The sequence below is a fragment of the Schistocerca americana genome, chromosome 1, assembly GCF_021461395.2.
Source record: "Schistocerca americana isolate TAMUIC-IGC-003095 chromosome 1, iqSchAmer2.1, whole genome shotgun sequence".
NCBI lineage: Eukaryota > Metazoa > Arthropoda > Insecta > Orthoptera > Acrididae > Schistocerca > Schistocerca americana.
Genome location: NC_060119.1, coordinates 449,398,029 through 449,417,240, shown reverse-complemented (window position 1 = coordinate 449,417,240; position 19,212 = coordinate 449,398,029). Strand labels below are relative to the sequence as shown.

The 19,212-nt window shown below is 42.9% G+C and overlaps 1 protein-coding gene across 1 annotated transcript in view; it reads left to right on the top strand.

Annotated features, from left to right (window-relative positions):
• Nucleotides 1-17,175: 17,175 nt before the first annotated feature.
• Nucleotides 17,176-19,212, top strand: part of LOC124603116 (histone demethylase UTY) — a 215,403-nt gene continuing 213,366 nt past the window's right edge. The window contains exon 1 of the mRNA XM_047136372.1: nt 17,176-17,809. The gene's annotated coding sequence lies outside the window, so the exon portion shown is untranslated. The remainder of the gene's footprint in view (nt 17,810-19,212) is intronic.

The following is a 19,212-nucleotide window of genomic DNA, read 5'->3' as shown; positions in this document are numbered from 1 at the left end:
CCTGTTTACATCTGTCATGTGTGCACAACCTTACGTGTTAGCATTGATCTGACTAGACATAAAGTAAGGGCTACGGTGTCGTAGTACCGGTACTACGACACCGTAGGCCTTAGTTTTTATCTAGTCAGACGAGTGCTAGCACGTAAATTGTGCATACATGACGAATGCAGACAGGTCCTATTTTGTGTTTGAGGAGTGTCGTATCCATATGATGATTGTTGATGTTTTGACAGAACTTGTATTTTTTAAAAGTGATTTTTCATCTTACCGTATGTGAGTTCCCCTTTGTTAATACGGGGTGTATACGACCCGGGAGATCCGGGAAAAACCCGGGAATTTTTTCATCCGGGAGAAAACCAGGAAAAACCCGGGATATTTTTAGAATTCCGGGAATTTTTCATTGTTTGAGTTTTCAGTTAAATTTTTTTAATTTTGACTGGTAAGAACCGATATTCTAACAAAGGATATTACTGTATCCCGCTACTGCAGAATAATACTTCAACAATAAAACATAAACGAGAGAAAAAAACGAAAATAAATTGCAAAGACAGTGCGCCATATACAACAACGACACACAGTTCTCATGCAACCGTCTGCCAATTGAAAACGTGTCAAAGGCTTTAGGAAGACTATGCAGTGCTTCATAACAACAAATTGCCTTCAATGAGTGTGAAGTCGCAACTGTTTACATTCGATTTGTTTTAGCAGTTACGTGCGGGCTCATGCGCATGCGCAGTTGAGTAACGTTGAGTAGTGATTCTCCTGCTTCTGGCTACAGGAATGTGGCTGTTGGCTGTGCAGCTTCCCTGTTGGTTTTTGAACACATTTTAAGTTGATTTCTGAATGAATCATAAGTTGACTTTTGAATGCATGCATAGTGTATGTGATGTTTCCGTCAGGAGAATCCTCTTCGCATCTAGAAATAAACTTTCCGCAGACAAAAGGGGGCGGGGCAATACGAGCTGAGGGAGTAAAGCCGAACGGATGAATGCCAATCGCTGTCTGATTATGTGGGTTTGCGAATGATCAGAATTGTTATAATTACTAGCGAAATCCATAGATTCAGACTACCAGAATGGAAATAAACGACTAACAGGAATAACAGGTGAGAAAGATTGATTACGCATTATCTTCTCGGTGTATCCAAGAAAATGAAATTTTGACAGAAAATTTTTGGCCAGATCGCTACACTAGTAAGGACCAGTTGTACAGTCCCCGGCTAGCAGACGCGTAAGTTCTATTCGGGAAGTAACGCGGAAAACGTGTTGTTCGAACACGTAATAACGCCTAACCGGAAAATAATCGCGGGATAACTAAACCTGCGATTCTGACAGGGTTAGCGAACAAATTTTGACAATGGCAGCAATAGCTACAGAATTTGTGATGACAAGATTGTTAGAACAAGGAAGATGAAGAAACGGGGACATCACATAAATTATGGAAGAATAAGACGATTCCAAATTTATATAAAAATTTCATAAGACTACTTTTCGATCTCATGCTTGAGAAGCTGGTGCGTATGAATGAAATATGAAACTATTTCCTAACATAAAGCTTTTTGCTTGTAGGAGGCCTAATAGGCATTTGATATTGGTACCTCGTGGATTATATTCTGTCGTGTTATAAAAATGGCCGTTTGTGCCAAAACAAACTCGTTTATTTGGTGTGTTGCAAAATTGCTGCCATATTAGAAAGGCCTATTTTGTTTTATCTACCAGACAGTGACAAAATAGACGTAATCAGGTCGAGAAACCACACAAGTCTTGGGTATTATTTGTATTAACAGCTTTTTCAGTATTAGATAACGACATTTCGATTTTTCATGTAGCAAAACGTTTGGCGAACTTTGATGAGGTAATAGATTCTTCCGCAGAAAGGAAAGCAGGCCATGTAAAGCTGTAGCAATATTAGAGAGAAAAAAATGCTAGGAGCTAAGGTTTGAAGAAATGTGTAATTTCTTGCTTATCTCTTGTCAGTTTTTATATATCTTGTATTTAATTTTATGTCACACAAAACAGCAAGTTATTAACTAATAGGCAATAAAGAGTTCAGATTTTGTGAAGAGTTCTTGTTCTCTCGATTACAAATAATCCCATCCGCTGTTAAATGCGAGATTTTGTTTAAAGAGGGGCAGGCTGTCAAACCCGGTCGATTGGGAGCAGGAGAGGCACCACAGGACTTTTCAATGTTCACTCGCCTGAATATAGTTTGGACCTGGGATAGAAAAATGCTTTATGAAGAGGCGTGGCACTGCACTTTGGCATACTTAAGACCAAATAATATGTCTTACATTTCCTCGGATACATTTCCTCGAATACATATGTTTTATGGTTCAGAGTTTTCAGAAAGATGTGTGCTACAAGATGAACATATTTTGAAAATTCTTGCAGTCAATGTATTTGAAACGAAGTGTTTAATTCCACAGTACTGGCTAGTTTCAACTGTTCGCTGCATTTCAAGTGCACGTTTTCATTTTCTAGCACGTATAGCATTATGTCATAATAAAGAACCAAACATGATATAATACAGTACTGGTGCTCCAAGAAAACTACACTGAAAAGCTTAATATCAGGACGAGGTCTACATCATTGAGAATCCGGACATACGAATGTGCACTTTAAGTATGCACTTTAAATGTGCACATTTTAATAATGTTTACGAAATTCCGATGCTCTTGCAGTATCCTCTGATGTCTTTTTTCTTTTATGACATAATGTATGATCTTTCAATGTTTTACACGTACGTACATACGGGCTTCCTACGACATGATAGCTACCCAAGCGCGGAGTCGCCTGTTATCTGCGCTTTCTGGCAACTGCTGAAACGAACCTATTTCTAACAGGTCGCGAGAAAATATTGCGAATAGTGGTTTGAAAAGCGTTACTTTCAAAGTAAATATCCGTTTACGTAAGTTAAACTATGTGCAAGAATGTACCATGAATTTATTAAATCACAGAACGTTTGACTCTCATTTAAAAATCAATTCTTTGATGACGCGCCATTTAGAAGAATTTCGAACCCTGAAGATCATTTATGTCATTATTAAAAAATTTACTGGTATATGTGTGTGATATATCTTAAAGTGTAACACGCGCAAAAAAGATCAACAGTATATGCGAAAGCTTAGCTTCTCTTGTAGCTTGAGAACAATATTATATGTGAAAACGTTGCTTTTCTTGTAACAACACTATGTATATTAATTTAAACTATTAACTTTCGCTGTTTGTGAGGTCGTGCTACTTAACAGTGATGTTGCTGTTGGCTGACTACATCACGTGTCCTGAATATCCACTGTCATCGGCTGGCGAGATCACGTGACATGAGCTGCGAACGGCCTACAAGAGCGCATCGAAATCTCGTTTTCAATGATTCGGAAAGTAACATGCGGTGTTTGGTGGAATTCCAGTGTATACTTTCGTAATGCGAAAAAAACGCAGCGTACATGTTGCTGCACACCAAAAGTGTTTCCAAAACGTGTCTTTTTCCCTGAGTTTCGTTTTCTAAAGTGCCGGGATATTGTACGCCGGGGTATAAAACCATAACCATTCAAAAGATTGATAAGGGAAAAAATACTGTCACCCGGGAGAAACTGTATTTTTAACCGGGTAATCCGGGAAAAATCCGGGAGTTTTCTTTCCTTGTCCACGTATACACCCTGTACTATTACTGGCTGGTGGTGCGTCACCACACTACTGTAAACCTTCACAAGGTACAAACTGGGATTACTGGCATTGTTCTGTATTTTAGCGTTATACCTGCACTTTCCCCATTTTTCCCAGGATGTAATTTTATATGTTTTATTCGTCATTTCATGAGATGATTATTTACCCATAGTTCGATTGTCTGAAGATGCCTTTAAATAAAGACAAAACGTGTCGCAAATCAAGAACTAATAAAACCATCTTTCTTTTGCAACCACGACTGAGTTCTTTCTGCAAAAATTCCATCTTTGTTTGAGCACATTAAGTCTATGAATGACTGCAGATGGTCTTCAAGTAACCGAAATAACCATTTCCAGCCAATGATCGTTTCAGTTGGACCAGAGCACCCAGTTCATTCCATGTAAACACAACCCACTTTATTACGCAGCCACCACTAGCTTGCACAGTGACTTGTTGACGACTTGGGTCCACGGTTTCGTGCGGTCTGCGCCACAGTCGAAGTCTTCCACCAACTCCTATCGATTGAAACTGGGATTCATATGACCAGTCCACCGTTTTCCAGTCGTCCAGGGGTAGCCGATAAGGTCACGAGCCCAGGAGAGGAGGGCTGCAGGCGATGTCGTGCCGTTAGCAAAGGTACTCCCATCGGTCGTCTGCCGCCATAGCCCGTTAAGGCAAAATTTCACCGCAATGTCCTAACAGTTTCGTTTGTCGTACGTTCCACATTGATTTCTGCGGTTATTTCACGCAATGTTGCTTCTCTGTCAGCACTGACAATTCTGTGCAAAAGCCGCGGCTCCCGCCCGTTAACTGAAGGCTGTCGGTCACTGCGTTGTCCTTGGTAAGAGGTAAAGCCTGAAATCTGGTATTCTCGGACCACTCATGACACTGTGAATCTCGGAATACTGAACTCCCTAACGATTTCAGACATGAAATGTCGCATGCCTCTAGCTCCAAACCATTCGACATTCAAAGTCTGTTAATTCCCGTCGTGCGGCCGTAATCATGTCGGAAATCGTTTCACATGAATCACCTGAGTAGAAATAATAGCTCTCTTATACCTTGTGTACGCGATACTACTGCAATCTGTTTACGTGGATATCGCTATCCCATGACTTTTGCCTCTTGGGACGCTGGAGGGTTCTCGCTTCCCGCGCCCGGGTTCCCGGTTTCGATTCCCGGCGGGGTCAGGGATTTTTCTGCCTCGTGATGACTGGGTGTTGTGTGCTGTCCTTAGGTTAGTTAGGTTTAAGTAGTTGTAAGTTCTAGGGGACTGATGACCATAGATGTTAAGTCCCATAGTACTCAGAGCCATTTGAACTTTTTTTTGGACGCTGGTAAATTGGGAATCAGGAAGGAACAGCGCGAATGTTCACCATTGCGTCAGCGCGTCGTGTGTGCTTCAGCTTCAAATGGCTCTGAGCCCTATGGGACTTAACATCTATGGTCATCAGTCCCCTAGAACTGAGAACTACTTAAACCTAACTAACCTAAGGACATCACACAACACCCAGTCATCCCGAGGCAGAGAAAATCCCAGACCCCGCCGGTAATCGAACTCGGGAACCCGGGCCCGGGAAGCTAGAACGCTTCCGCTTGATCACGAGCTTCGGACGCTTCGGCTTCACTATGGAGTCCGGGAAAGAGGAACAGCGAGGTGGTAGCGCGGTTTTTGTTTCCGGAAGGAGTGTCAGGAAGTGAAATTCACGCCTGAATGTCTGCTGTGTATGACGAACAAATTCTGGCACGTGTGCTTGTGTTTGCGTTGAACAAACAACTTCGAGAAGGCAGGGCGTCATTGAAAGACAGCAGGCGGCCAGGATAGGCTCGCCGTGTCATTACTCCCTTTTGTCACTGCTGTGGTGGACGCTGTTGTCAGAAACGACTGACGGCAGACGATGGAAGACATTCGGCTCATTTTGGGCGTATGCCACACTACCGTTCACGCCATCATGACAGAGCCGCTGCAGTTCGGAAAATTTGTCCTCGGTGAGTTCCCCCCCAGCCTGACGGGAGAACCGAATGTCGACACCACTGCAGCACAAAGAACGGTATCGCGATGAATATCGTTTTCTGTTCCATGTTGTTGCGGGAGATGAAACATGTCATCAAAAAGGTTCAAATGGCTCTGAGCACTATGGGACTTAACATCTGTGGTCATCTGTCCCCTAGAACTTAGAACTACTTAAACCTAACTAACCTAATGACATCACACGCATCCATGCCCGAGGCAGGATTCGAACCTGCGACCGTAGCAGTCGCGCGAAAACATGTCATCGTTTTGAGCCTTTGACCTTGCGCCAGAGCCAACAATGGAAGCACGTGGATACGCCCCCACTGAAAAAATCCAAAGCCGTGGCACGCCAGCTCCGAAAAAGTGATGATGAACTTTTTCTTTGACTGCAATGGGCCGCTGCTGATTAACTTTCTGGAACACGACGCCACAATTAACGCACATCGGTACGCGAACATTTTGCAAAAATCGAAGCGCACAATCAAGTCCAAACGCCAAGAATTGTTGACGGATGGCCTCATTCTGTTGCAAAATAATGCCCTCCCATATGTAGCCAAGGTGGTTTCGAGCAGTACTTTCACTGCGAAGCACTCACAGATCCTCCGTGCAGTGTGTGTGTGTGTGTGTGTGTGTGTGTGTGTGTGTGTGTGTGTGTGTGTGTACGTGTACGCTTTTGTAGTCATTTTTGTGCACGATTGCATGGTATAATGTAGTCGTTTATGCATGTTTTCTTTCTGCTGTTGCTCTTTGTATGTGGAAGTTTTCTTCCATGTTAAGAGCTTCAAAAGCAGAAGAAATCTCTTCATTGGCCAGATCTGTAACTTATTGCTCATTCAAAGGCCAATTTTAACTTATTAACTGGCATGTTGTTTTTGCCTTGTTAACCTCCCAAGATGTCTTTATGGATTCAGTACAAGTGTTGTTGCGTTCTTATACTTTACTAACGTTCCAGCGGCCCAATTACTTTTATAAAGTCGTCTCTGGTGACTATTTCTTGTAAGACACTTTTTTTTTCACGTACCAATCTTAAACCTGTTAGCACTGATTGTTATAAATAGTGAGCTCATTTTTTACGGTGTGTGAAAGAATGTCCGAGGAATTTTAGGCGTCCTTATATATGCTGTCATTGAACTCATCAGTTAAAATGTAAAGGTATGCTGTTCTCTTGTTCCAGTTTCTCATGTGGGACCGTAATTTTTTTTTTCCAGAATATTTTAGATTTTTGCTGTCCACATTATGTAAGTTAAGAGTAGTTTCAGATGCACGGGGTATCTAATGCGCGTCGTGCATCTGTATCACTGTTTTGTATCAGGCAATTTTACTTTTTTGTTTTAGGAAGTGTGCATTAGTCCCAGCGTCTTTTGGAGCTTAGTGGCTGGTTCTAATATTCCTCATTGCCCAACCCTTTCCATTTTTGGTTTATCGAACATATTGAACGAAGATGCCAACGAATCGTTCCACTTTATTTCGTAATTATCATATAAAACATCAACAGTTATCAAAATTTCTTCGTGGTTTATTTGTAGCTTCTGCCATCGGGGATCGCAGAGCGCGCCCATCGTTAAAAACGAGTTTCTGCCGCTGTCTTTCTGAATCAGTTTGTAACTTGTAATATCCATTTCTCTTGGCTTCCCGCGTTCACCCTTTCCCTCTCCTGCCCTCCTCGCCTTCGTCCTGGTTTTTCGTCCTTTTTTTATTTGTTGTGAAGAGGGTAGACGACTGTAGTAGAGAGAGTAAGTGTAATATTGTGGCTGTTGCATAATGCTTTTGAACAACAGTATTGAATGTTTGTGCTGTGATTATGAAAGATCGGGCAATATCTAAGCGAGTCCGCTATTTATTTGCTGCAGTGTTTTAAGGATAATGAACGGTAATGTAGGGAAACGGCATGTCTAAAAGCATTTGTATTGTTGTTTCGGAAAGACGGACTGATGCCTGTTGAGGGAAAGCACTTGTGTTTCATCTGTTTTTATACCTAAGCGTTTTTCAATTTTTTAGATGCTTAGGGGGCTTTGTTTCCTCTGATACACAAACTTGTTCATGGATAAAATTGCGAAGGTATGTGCGAGAACGAATACGCAGTTCATCTCCAGTTTACAGGAGGGTAGTTCCTAAAGTAAATATCTCGAATTTATTCGTTTAGAAGTAATGAAATCAGCAAAGAAACGCATTTCTGCGTTTCTTGGACATTTATCACTGATACTTCGTGTCATGCTTGCAAGAATCCGTAGCACACCGGCGGGAGAAGTCCGGAGCAAGCGTCTTTCAAAAATGGCTCTGAGCACTATGGGACTTAACATCTGAGGTCATCAGTGCCCTAGAACTTAGAACTATTTAAACCTAACTAACCTAAGGACAGCACACACATTCATGCCCGAAGCAGGATTCGAACCTGCGATCGTAGCGGTCGCGCGGTTCTAGACTGAAGCACCTAGAACCGCTCGGCCACACCGACCGGCTAGCGTCTTTCAGCGGTATACATACGTACCATGTTGGAGTTTCTGGGCTGAGCATAATGTCACAGAAGTGAATAAAAAAGAAACTAATCGTGGAAGTGATATGGTCAATATCCAGTGATACAACAGTAACGCAACAATGAAATAACATCGAAAGTTGCAAATCTCACTTTTTTTGTTTACTCGATCGAGCAAATAAAAAAACTGAAATTTGAGACTTTGGCTGGTTTTTCGTTCTACTAATTTACATTTGTTTTTGAGCTAGTGGCCCGTACGTATGTCTCTTACCCACGACCTATTTAACGTTTTATTCCAGCCCGAACTATCTCGTTGCTTTCAACCTCTACGCACGGCATGTCTTTCTGCCATTAAACCAGCCTGTTGAGCGCACAGTTGTACATTGTGTACATCGAATTCCTGATCGTAGAGCAGCACACTGCGTGAAATATGTATTTTTCGGAATTCCCACCTTTCTTCTGAACGCGTAGTCCAACAACATGTGTAGGAGCAATAACACATCTCCGAAATGGTGCAGCATAATCCTACTATCATCACACGACGACTTTCTATACGTGTCAGTATTCAACGAACATGTGTGTGACAAACATTACACGCTGAAAACTTGTACTTATTTCACATACAGAATGTGCACAATCTTTACATAGGCCACAATGCCACACGATTTGAATTTTGTTACTGGTTAACTGACAATCTTCATTTCCTTTCACTAATACTATTCACCAATGGTACCACGTTCACATGGAAGTGAGTCAACAACACACGTAATAATCATCGATGGTCGCAGGAAATTCACACGCTGCAGTGGAACCCAATTTCCAAGTTCATTTTTTGGTCAATGTTTGGTGCGGTGTGATTGGTAACATGTTGATAGGCACAGTCATTTTGGAAGATATAATGACGGGACAGAATTATTTGCATATTATTATTATTATTATTATTATTATTATTAGAAAATTTGTTTACTGAACACCTTGAGGTTGTTCATTTGGCCACGCGGACTGCAGTGTACTTCCAGCATGACTGAGCCCCTCCACATTTTACGAGACACGTGAGGAAACATCTCCGCCGCCCTTGTGGCCGAGCGGTTCTAGGCGCTTCAGTCTGGAACCGCGCGACCGCTGCGGTCGCAGGTTCGAATCCTGCCTCGGGCATGGATGTGTGTGATGTCCTTAGGTTAATTAGGTTTAAGTAGTTCTAAGTTCTAGGGGACTGATGATGTTGAGTCCCATAGTGCTCAGAGCCATTTGAACCATTTGAAACATCTCCGTCGCAATTACCCTAATCGCTGGATTGGTCATGGTAGTACAACTAACGGGCCGCCAACACTGCCAAACTTTACGCCATTAGATTTTTGTTCATGTTGTTTGACGAAGTCTGGGGTGTACAAACGATATGTGAATACGCGAGTTGAACTGGTTAGTAGCATCATGGACGCTACTGTCCTCGTTAGGGAACGTGCAAAGGCACTCGGACAAACAACACATGTTGTCCGAAGAGTGCACGAATGGACGGTGGGTTATTCGAAGGTTTATTGTCAACTATACAACAGTTGTGTTGTAACATGTACGATTATCCTTGGAGGTGAATGTGCTATAAAAAAGTTTTTATTCAATCGATACTTTTAAAACACCTGCGTACATGTATAAACCTGTATTGAATAATACAGAAAATCAATAACAGTATGCATTAAATGTGTTCTATCTTGAAAACTATTCGTAATAGGGTATATTTTCGTATAAAGTTTGTTCCTTCACATGATCGTTCCACTCACATCCATGAATATTGATCATTCTTCCTGGGACACCCTCTTAGTTATAGCTTGTTGACTTGTGCGATTCGGACGTGATGTCAGAGCAAATATTTCATCCATGGTGTCAGCACTTTCATAAGAGCGAACCGAACGCCGGGGAACACAGATGAATTTCCAGTGTATGAATAGGACATTCACGGCCAACTAGCGAGACACCATGAGTAAATTAGTTCAAAATTCAATATTGGAAATTGCCAACCGCTCTAAATCGTCAGAGATTTGTACAACAAATGCAAAATGGTAGCACGATGAACATTTCGACAATTGACGCTCGTGTAACTTGTTCCAAAGAATGAGCATCTGTATGTTACTTTTGATCAATGAGAAATGATTTTATTCTGTATTGTGACGGAAGACGAGAGTTTTATCTATCGCGGAGATAATCGCCCATTCAGGAAACGGGAACATCCAAAATCCCCTGGTTGAATAGTAGTGGCGAGGTCATGGTGACAGTGTTTGAGGCCACAAAAGGTGTCGTATTGGTCGAAATCCTCCAAGAATAGGCCGTGAATACCCAGCGATACTGCAGTATACTGAGAAGGATCAAAGTAGATGTTCGATGTAAGGGACCAGAACTGCTGTCGTCAAATGTTATGATTCTGCATGACAGTGTGAGATCTCAAATTACGTTTGCAGCGCCACTCCTTGTGGAGAGGTTCGGTTGAGTAAGCATGGATATCTCCCTCCGTCCCCCTCTCACCCCTGCCCCACAATCTGCGTATATTTGCCATCTCACTACCACTGACGTTCCACTTATTCTTGCTATTGATGAGGGAGCTCTTGTATAGACTATGTAGAAGTAACATAACAAGGAAACCTATTGTTTCTGCTTTTGTAAGAACGCAAGGCATTCTATGAATTTATTTTCATTTTTGAAGATCAACTGAAAAAAATATAAATTGCTGTAACCAGTCAGAGGATTATACCTCGAAAATCAAGTGGATGTATTCAATTTATAGGGCGTGTATGTATTGTATGTTTGACTTTTGGATAACCAGTGACACTGTTTTTCAGTGGTCACTTGTTCCTTTTCAAGTCTTTATTAAGTATACGTGATGTAAATCGACTGGAAAAGGAGCTTTTTCCCACTGAAAGACAGTGTCACCGGTTACCCAAAAGTCGAACATTCAATGCATACATGCCTTATTAATTGAGATAAATGAAGAAAGAAAAAGAAGTCCTAAACACAGTAAAATGCAGAAAACTATGTCTTGGTCAGGTAATGAGGAATGAAAACAGGTATAAACTGTTGTCACATTCTTCAAGGAAAGGTAGCTATAAAAGAGGACAAGGAAGAAGAACGTCTTGGCTCGGAAACTGTAGGAAACTGACTTCGCACACAGCGAGAAATTTTTTCGAACATGCAAAAATGATGTAGCTATGATGGTCACCAACATCCGTAACGGACAGGCACTAGAAGAAGAAGAAGAAGAAGAAGAAGAAGAAGAACATTCTGAAACGCATCGTGGGAAGTGGAATTTAATAAAGATGGCCCGTTACAGCAATTTGTATTTTCAATTGATATTCATAACGATCACAGTCAAGCTTAACGTAATATATAAGAACTTGCATCATGCTGCAGCTGAAAAATAGGTGCACAACGTGTCTCGTAATTGAAATAAATGTTAGCAGCGTCGTAATAAGTTACTTGGAGAAGTATCTATTTTTTATTTCTTGATAGTGACTAGTTTCGGACACTTGTGTCCATTTTCAAATCACCCGTGCTATAAGTCTGACAAATGCAGGCAATAGCCCGTGTACAGACACTGCCCCTGCAGTAATCAAGGCGATGTATTGCCAACTTAGCAACAGAAAATTTAATTGCTGTTGTTATGAAAAGAAAGATACTTCTCAATGCAAGTTAGGACGAAGTTACAACCATTTTTTTTTCAATTAACGTAATATGTTCACTTTTTTAAGAGTTACAAAAATTGTTTCAATGTTGCTACAGACTATGTGGTATATTAAAAGTGAGATAGGGGATTTTTTTTTCGAGGTAAACTTTCGAGACAGAAGAGATTTGCGCACTTTTCTGTCAGAAATAGGCTCGTTCGTGGCGGGTAGAGGTCAGGTATCTTTAGTTTCGTAGTAGCCCTTAGAAATATACTTATTTACTGTTGTCGTGACGTGTGAGAGAGGAGACTGTTCGCTTTTCGCGCTCTCTTCTACAACGAGCGCGGCGCAGAACCGGGCAGATGGAGACGGGATGCACTGGCGAGTGCCTTCCCAGGTAGGCGGTTGTTGAACCCAGGTTCATGAACTGCGGCGCCGTTTTCCAGCGTCGCAGCGGCTGAAGCGAGTCGTGACGCGGCGGGGTGGGCATTCACCCATTGGCGACCGCCGGCGCGACGTCACCGCGCGGCGGCGCGCCCGCAGCCAATGCCAGAACCCGCACCCGCGGAACTCGCTACAAATTGCTCTCTGGAACCCGTTCCTAGATTTTTAGCAACTGCTCTAGGTGCTCACCCTCGATGTCGTCGGCAGCAGCTGCAGTGTGTGTGCTTCCCCCTCGCGGAGCTACCGCTGCGTGCCGACACTGCGCGCTCGCCAGTGTGAGTCGGTTCCCGACTGCGTGTTTGTGTACCTGCGGGCCACTTACTTCGAGCCGTGGCCTAATTTGAGGCTCGTTGCAGTGATCAGCAGGTGATTGGCGCCGTCTCTGCTGGGTCCACGGTGAGTGAGATGCGGCCGGCGAGCTGTGTGCACCTGCTGCGGCAGCCGCAAGAAGCCGGAACAAGCCTGTGGGGCCCGCGCGCCGGGGTCAATAGACTCTGCGACAAGCGCACTCGCACATCCGCTGCTCAGCCCTGCGCGGCACTAACCGAGGCGTCTTCCCAGACTAGTGGGAGAGTATGCATTAACAGCAGACTCTGGCTGAAGACTAGGAAGAAAGACCAGCTGTCAGTGATTGCTGTATTTACCTTTGCGATTAAGGATAACTACTGTAGGTTGTCGTAGGTCGACGTTTCTTGAGACCATCGCGTGCCCATTTCACGCGTTCAGCCTGGATATATTCACCTGTGAGTAGAATAGTTGAATATTTTCGCAGTTACAAATACGCTCTCAGAAATTTTGAAGGTCACGGGGATAAAATGAAGGGACGAAAGGGTATATACAATTTCTGTACAAACCAGACTGCAGCTGTAAGAGTCGAAGTACACGAAGGAGGGACATTAGTTGAGACGGGGACAACACAGGGTTGTAGCCTGTCCCCTAGGTTATTCAGTGTGTACATCGTTACGTCGAGCAGTTACTAAAGGAAACGAAAGAACTTTGGAAAGGCTATTAAAGTTGACATCGTATTTGTGTCAAAGGCATCAAAGGGTTTGGAAGATCAGTTGAACGAAATGGGTAGTGTGTTGGAAGAGGTTATAAGATAAACACCAAGAAAAATTAAACAAACATATTGGATTAGGAAATGAGACACTACAAGTATTCCATACGTTTTGTTATTTGGTTAGGAAAATAACTGATGATTGCCTAAGTAGAAAGATATAAAATGCAGTCTGCCAGTAGCAAAAAAAAGCATTTTTGAAAATGTGAAATTTGATAATTTCGAATAGATTGCATATTATACTCTAGCGTCGAGAACTACATCAAACCAGTTTTCAGACTAAAGAATACAACACACAAGACGGCTGATACAGCGCCTTACTTCTGAGTAAGCCACAGTAGAGATCTAATATCTTTCCTGACCCATACTGCGAATTTTATAGTGTGAGCGCTGTATGTCTTAGCCTTATAATTAAAGCTTATAAGTAGAATATATATAATTTTTTACTTTCCATCTTAGTGTATGGTAAGAACGCAGCAGTGTAACGATTGTGCAATTGTAAGTAAAGAGCCTCTGACTGCAAAAATGGTGTTTATTTTCTTCAGTGCACGATAGATTTCGGGACTGCCAGTCCCATATTCAGAGGCACCTATTCACATAACAGTATTTTGCAAAAAATATGTTACATACGTATGTAACAGCATAAGAGCATTAATTGTTTACTGTATTTACAGATTGTTATACATATCTGTTATAAGACCACAAATAAAGTTTTTGTGCGTTATGTCTGTTTCTACATGGAATTGCGGTTATTCATAGGTATTTTTTGAACCAATTATTTAACGAATAGTATTTTCTTATTTGCCTATGTTAGTGCAGTTGTATATTGTTGGCAATAACTTAACATTTACATGAATCACTTTTCAGTGGGAGTGTCTATATCACTATCTTCAAGAATCAGCCATTTATCATGTTAAAAACAAACCTATTTGAACAAACGAATGACTATTATTTTGAAAGGACATGACATATAACAAAACACTATTTTATGGCCCGTGGGCTACATAGTCACAGGTTAAAATTAGGTAAACTATTCACCCGTGAGACGGTCGTACGATAATAGTTCCTAAAATCAGTGAAAATCATCATGTTTGATGTAAGGCTTGGTAGCTCAAAAATCGTAGACAAAATATTAATACAATAATATTTTTACCTTACATATATTAAATGTCGTCATGTTATGTTTTCAACCAATTACCATCAAATTTAGGGGCCATTTTCTGTGGGAGTGTGTTTAATGCTCCTTTATTAAGATAAACTACTTCTTTAGTTAAAACCTCAACGATAAAACCTAGTCAGTATTATTTCGGAAGGATACCAGGATGTAGAAAGGTACCCTACAGGCTGCATAATTATGTATTAAAGATTACCACCTACGATAGGCTAGACTGTGTGCATTACAAAAGAATATACTTCAGCGTGTATCCTATTGAATATAGTAATTATTGTTCTGTCCTATTATAATTTTACATTTACCTAATTTTGAACATATGATTATGCAATCCATAGGGTCACAATAGTACCTTTCTGTGTCCCAGTACCCTTCCAAAATAGTGTTAACTCGGTTTCATCGCAAAGGTTTTTACTCCAGAAATGAAGTCTTACGCGCACTTTTGTTGTAAATGGTCCCTAATTGTACTGATACCTGGATACAAACATTACATGACGATAATTTAATATACACTGATTTTATTGTGCAACATTAATATCTTGTCTTTTTTTTTTAGTAACCCCACATGATGATTTCTATTGATCTTAGCAACTATTTGGGAACACTGGCGTCATTGAGATCTAGTCCTCCATCTTACCACCCAAACTTCTCGGGGACTCTTCAAAAAGCAGCGTAGACATAGTGAACAGCAAAGCTGTTCCTCTCAACGCCCTAAGGCTTCACTAGCCCTTGTGTGCTTGGTGGTCTTACGCTGTTTCCTTCTTTTCTGTTAGAAGCAGCCACGTGGGGCGTACACTGAAGTGACAAGGGTCATGGGATACCTCCTAACATCGTGCCGAACCTCCTTTTGCCTGACCTACTGCAGCAACTAGACGTGGCATGGACTCAACACGTCGTTCGAAGCCGCTGCAGAAATATTTAGCCATGCTGTCTCTACAGCTGTCCATAATTGCGGAAGTGTTGCCGGTGCAGGATTTTGTACACGAACTGTCTTCTCGATTATGTTCCATAAATGTTCAGTGGGTGGCCATATTATTCGCTCGAACTGTCCCCAATATTGTTCAAACCAATCGCAAACAATTGTGGCCCAGTGACATGGCGCATTGCCATTCATAAAAATTCCATCGTTGTTTGGGAACGTGAAGTCCACGAATGGCTACAAATGGTCCAGTCAGTGATCGGTTCAGCTGGACCAGAGGACCCAATCCACTCCATGTAGACACAGTCCACACCACTTTCAGCTTACACAGGGGCTTGTCGACAACTTGGGTGCATGGCTTCGTGGGGTCTGCGCCACACTCGAACACCATCATCGTCTTTTATCAACTGCAATTGGGACTCATCTGTCGAGGCCACGGTTTTCCAGTCGTGTAAGGTCCAACCGATACCGTCACGAGCCCAGGAGAGGCTCTGCAGGCGACGTCATGCTGTTAGCAATGGCACTAGCGTCGGTCGTCTGCTGCCATTGCCCTTTAACGCCAGATTTCGCTATACTAATCGGGTACGCTCGTCGTACGTCCCATAATAATTTCTGCGGTTATTTCACACTGTACTGCTTGTCTCTTAGCACTAACAACTCTACGCAAACGTTGCTCCTGTTGGCCGTTATGTGGGTGCCATCGGCCACTGCGTCGTCCGTGGTGAGAGCTAATTCCTAAAATTTGGTACTCTCGGCACACTCCAGACACTGTGGATACTGGAATACTGAATTCCCCAACAATTTGCGGAAAAAAAGTCCCATGCGTCTTGCTCTAACTACCGTTCAAAGTCTGTTAATTGCCGTCGTGGGCCATAATCAGGTTGGAGACCTTTTTACACGAATCATCTGAGTACAAATGACAGGCCTGCCAATGCACTGCCCTTTTATACTTTGAATGCACAATACTAGCCCCATCTGTATAAGTGCATATCGCTGTCCCATGACTTTTGTGTCTCCTCAACCTATAAGACAGCAAAAGATGAAAAGTTGAAGAATTACGTCAAGAAATGTTAAGAAACATGAAAACATAATACTAGTGGTATTTTATCGATATGTACTGTTTCGCGAGTACTGTTAGTAGTATTGTTCTTGCTATGCATTATATGTGTGATAGTAATAGAGCTATCACAGTTGCTCTTCCCCGAAACTTTTGTGTGGGTTGACATTTGTATCACACAACAATTAATAAATTTATTGCGAGCTCAGTGTCTCATTATTGCAGCAGTGTAATTTGTACCGAGGAGTTTCCGACTGTCGACAAGGAGTGGTTAAAGGGCGAAGCTGACTGTTAACAGTCCTCGGTTACGCATGAAATGTTTGTAAACAGACCGTACTTGCCTAGCGACAGCCTGATAAGGCCTAACCGCGTCCCCACCACCCAGGCATGGCAAGTGTCTGCCCGGTCGTAACTGTACATGCAGCGAGCGCAGTACGCACGCCCGCCGTGACGTCACGGCCGCTCTTTGCGCGCCCCTCCCCATCCCCCCCCCCATCCCCCCCCCATCCCTCCCTCACGCAGCCACCGCCTCCCCCGCAAGCGCGGCGGCCTCATCCGCATCCACGTCGAGCGGCGCTGCCGCCGGCAAGCGGCTAGGCACGCAGACAAAGGCACACGCACTGCCGCTCTCCTCGGCTCGCTCGTTTGGACTCGGCTCGGCTCGAGCGGCGGTTCGGAGGCGCTCGGATCGGCACGAAGCAGAACGCGCTGTGTTGGTTGGTCGGCTGGCCTGCCCGGTTGCCCGCTAGCAGCTCGGTAGCCCACCCGCAGCCACTGGCACGGGACAGATTCGGATAAGGTGCGCTCGGGAGTGCATGTGTGTGTTATGTGCGTGTCGGCGTGCGTCGGTGGGGAAGAAGGGACTGCTGGGAGTGGAAGTGGTGTTGCAGCCGCCGGCCGGCCGCAGGCCAAGATTTTGTAGCAGCAGCCGTAGGACCACGTCAGGGATTCCATTCCGTTCTGTCTCGTGCCAACTCAAGTGCTTTTATGGTTTTTTAATGATCTACCTAGCAAGGATTCTTCCGGGTGGCCAGATTTTTATGACAACTCTTCGCCGTCATTTACTATCACTGCCAAAGTTTTATGGACTCATGTAGCATTATAAGGACATGTTTTGAACATTCACTGCCAGTTACTGCCAGATAGCACTGCCAATTCGAAACCTGATCACTGCCACTGACTCACTGATCGGAGATATTTATTACTATTTTACGTAAATCAATGTGTTCTTCCTATTTGCCTTAAGTAGCATTAGTGTTAAAAAATAATATAGGAGTGGACTAAAGACATATTGAAAGTTGCTCAACCGAGAAGTGTTCGTGGAGCTTCCTGACAGCCAGCTCTTTAAACTCGTGGCGCCAGCAGGTAAGTCATGAATGCAGCTGCATATTTCATTTTTTTAATGTTCTCAGAAGCTAATTATTGTTTTTTTGCGACAAAAAAGGTTAACAGCTGCGTTTTTTGTACTTTTGTGTTACTTAAACTTATTTAGCCAGTGTGTTTAAGAGGAAAGTGCTGTCATTTCCTTAATACGTAAGTTAGCAATGATTTTAAATATGAAGAATGTGAAATTTCAATTTTATTCTTTGTAATGACCCATCATAGCCCTGTAGCGCGTCTTTACTGATAAGCTTTCATGGACACCCACCAAGTTTATCTCTAAGATAAAGTTCCGGGTATTTAACGTCAGCTGTGTTTCGCCAACTTGTGGCGGTGCAAATTGTAACCTTTCTTTACAACACTGAAAACTAAGTATGCTAATCCGTTCTTCGTATTAGTAAGTAATGAAGTCGCACAGTTAACGTCATTTTTTTTTACTGTTTTTGGTTTATTTTTCGTTCATTATAGCCGACGAAAGAGCGCTTACTTATTTCCATCATATCTCATATATTCCAGTGCCTGTTTAATCGGCGCGTCCGTCTCTTTCGTTGTTCATCCAGGTTATCTAAACTACACAGTGTGTGCGGCTTAAAGATTTTTTGTGCGTGCCGTCAGTTTTCAGCGGAACGCTCTCAGGTAGTAAGTACACAGCCGTCCCAAATAAAAGACCTACGAACCCTTCCGTCTTGATTCTCCCCCCCCCCCCCCCCCAACCACTTTCTGCCTTCTCATTCTTTGTCGAGTCTCTCCGAGAATGCTGGCCCGGCTCGTTTATTGTACTCGTCGAATCATCCGCTCTTCTCCCCCCTCTCCTGTTACTCCATTCTCGGTAGAAATATGTTCGCAGAAAGTGATTCACGCACTATGAGATCGGTGACGGCGATCTTCGTTGTGTGTCGCGCGGTATTCAGAAAGCGTCTGCTGGCTGCCAGGTAGCGGACAGTAGGCGGAAGAGCCGCATCCGGTGCCCCTGTATATATAGCAGTAAGCTGCCCATCCGCCATTTTCCAAGTGACACATTGCACGTCACCAGCCAGCACACACCTACGCACTGAGGCGGTGTATTTCGGAGCGAGGAACGGGTGCTGACCCATTTTCGTTTGTTTCCTTTTTCATGTCTGAGTTCTGATGGCGTTTTATTTCTGACAGCGTGATACTCTGATGAAGCGTATTTTTTTAGAAGGCGTTTCAAACACCTCGAGGTTATATTTTCGTCACATTAGCCACAATATGATCTTTTTCTTTCGCAGCTGCCGTATTAAAAAAGGCGAATAAGTCCTCAACACTGATGTTTGTTAACTTATTAAGTGGTGGTGATTGTTTCATAATATGATGCTTACCGAAGCAATTAAAAGATTGCACGCGTTTCGATGTAATGCCGAAGCAGT